Source organism: Gymnogyps californianus, unplaced genomic scaffold, assembly GCF_018139145.2.
Source record: "Gymnogyps californianus isolate 813 unplaced genomic scaffold, ASM1813914v2 HiC_scaffold_351, whole genome shotgun sequence".
NCBI lineage: Eukaryota > Metazoa > Chordata > Aves > Accipitriformes > Cathartidae > Gymnogyps > Gymnogyps californianus.
This window is the reverse complement of record NW_026114237.1, coordinates 1-2,576: the sequence shown is the minus strand read 5'-3', so window position 1 is coordinate 2,576 and position 2,576 is coordinate 1. Positions and strand designations below refer to the sequence as shown.

General features: G+C 49.7%; 1 long non-coding RNA gene across 1 annotated transcript; it reads left to right on the top strand.

The window, feature by feature from the left end:
- The first annotated feature begins 209 nt into the window (after positions 1-209).
- Positions 210-1,662, top strand: LOC127028593 (uncharacterized). The gene is made up of 3 exons (XR_007768026.1): positions 210-425; positions 1,058-1,263; positions 1,412-1,662. It is a non-coding gene; the product is annotated as an uncharacterized LOC127028593 (long non-coding RNA).
- The last annotated feature ends 914 nt before the right edge of the window (positions 1,663-2,576 follow it).

Here is a 2,576-nt window from a genome sequence, read left to right as displayed (position 1 = left end):
TACCTCCCAAGGAGGTGAGGAGCGGCGGCGGGGGGGCCGTGCGGGCCGGGGCGGCCTGCCGTGGCTGCGCACCCCCGCCGAGCCGCCGCCTCCTCCGCCGCCCCCTCCGGGCTGCCCCCGCAGCAGCTTCACCCGCCGCAGATGGGTTTGGGGTTTTTTCTTTCCCCCAGCCGGTGGCCTTGACGACGGGAGCGGGCTGCCCTCCCCGAGAGCCGCCCTGCGCCGAGGTGCTTCGATAGCAGGCCGAGACCACAGACCTTGGCAGTCTCCTTTGTGAAGAGGGATCGCAAGGAACTGTGCTGATGCTGCAGGGGGAAGTGGATTACATTTCAGCGTAACAGCTTCTGTGGCAGCTGGAAACAGTCCTCCTTGTACACCGAACCAAACCCCGCATTTAGGGTGCTGCAGTGTGCATCTTGTTCCCTGTACGTCACTTGGCCCCAGCCATACGCGCTCTTCCAGTCTGGCACATTCTATCCCCTGGCTGAAAGAGTCTGTATTTTCCCTGGCTGACTGGTGACTCGACCCTTAAGCCTAAACTTGCACCTTACTACATTTACTTTGTGTGTGTGTGCATACCTGATAAACCTATTTTAGTTGATGTATCAGTTAGAAGTTGTAGTAAGCGGTCCTTGGCTCCATAAACATCTCCTCTACAGTATTTGCATGTTAGACTCATCCTTGTACTTCAATACAAACCAGAAACGATTCTGGCAAAGTGCTGCAGTCTAACAGTAATACTGTCCTGACTTTTCCAAAACATGAGCTCCTTACCTTTACTGGGAGACAGTGTAGTTCTGTGGATCAGCATAAACGAAATTTGTTGAGTTGTTATCACTCGGATTTAACTTTTCTGTTGTTGAAGTTGAAAGGCTAAACTAAGCCAAGAGCTGAACAATCAGTAGGTTTCTCCTGTGAGGGTTTCTCCAGTTGTCATGGGAATGTGGTGATAGTGTTCTTACTGCTGTGTCACTTAGCAGCCTTTCTGTATTCGCAGGTTGTGACATTACAAATTTAGTGTCTGGGGACAACAACTATTTACCATTTTGTGTAACAGGTCCAGTATCCGTCACAGTGTACTGACTGGGTCTGCTTCAGACAACATTCTAACAAAGCCTTTGTGCAAGTAACGTCTGATGGACGCTCCAGGAAGGCTTACAGATAGCCGGTTCTTTCTCTGGAGGCTGTTCTTGAGATGACGAATGCTACTCTGTTAATTGGTGTTATTTCACACCTCAGCAGGCTCTATGCATACCATTTCAGGTGGGCTTTGGGTGCAGGATGCACAAGTTCCAACACAAAATCGTTGCATTCGTGTGTAGAACACATTGTGCATTGTGTGTAGAGCAAAACGCGTACAAGATAGCGTTTCTAGACATGTCTCATCACTTTGAATCCTCTTTTCTCTTAGAGCTGGGGAAAGAAGAAGTGTTTGATCCAAACTCTTTGGATGCTGATGGCTGCGAGAGCTGTTGTGGGGCGGAGTCAGAGGACGTTCGGTAACCTTTACACCTTTTTGTATCTTCTTAGCACTTGAATTCATACTGTTCTGTTGCATGCACTTTTTTTTTCCAAATGTCTGTGAAGGTCTGTGCAATGAAATGCTGGGCACGTGTTCAGAGAATGATGAGAACTGTTGTGGGTTTGGTATGCCTTTGGAAGCTGCAGAAAACAGAAACCTGTTTTTTGTGGTGACCAAGGTGTTATCCAGAGGTAGAAAGTAATGAAGAAAGTTTGCCATTAACCGTCCCTCCCGTTTTGACAGTCTTGGCCTAAAAACAGAGGAGAGGAGGAATAGAAACAGGCAGATGCTTTGTTCACACGGGGAAGTTCCAAACTGCTCAGAGCTGGGACAATGATGTGGTTTTTGTAGCAAATTTCTTTGCCCAGGAGTGATCTGACTGTCTAAATGGACGGGCAGAGCCCTCTTCAGACCAGGAACTGCATGCAAACAGCTTGCATCCTCATGCCAAAATCTCAAAAAGCACCTCAAGAAGCTCGAGCTCCTTCAGGAGCATTAGGCCACCTTTCAAGGTCCAGTCCCTGATGTTTGCTTTGTTGCTTTGTTGAACAAGAATCCACAAGGATTCAAGTCCTGAGCTGGAGCCTCTCTTTCTAGCGATAGAGATGGTAAGATGGTGCTCGTGCTTTTGCAGGTGTTGTAATAGTTGTGGCGATGCCAGAGAAGCATACAGGCGGCGAGGCTGGGCCTTCAAGAACCCGGATAGCATAGAGCAGCGCAAGAGGGAAGGGTTTAGCCAGAAAATGCAAGAGCAGAAGAAGGAGGGCTGCCAAGTGTATGGTTTCCTAGAGGTCAGCAAGGTGAGAGACGGGTTTTGCTGTGAACCTGCTGCGTGATGGTGGTGCCTGTGAAAAGGCAGAGTCGGGGCGTTCCTCTCCTTTGCCAGCTGTAGGTGTTCCCAGGAGCGTAATATAATAAATAACCCCGGGGCCAGCAAGGTGCTTGTGCCCGTAAAGGGGTTCAGTAGGAGAGTCAGGAAGAGCGGTGGGAAGGGGCTAATTCCGTTTCGTTGTGTGGGCTGGTCGGAAGCATGCCGGCTGGAGAAGCTTAGCTT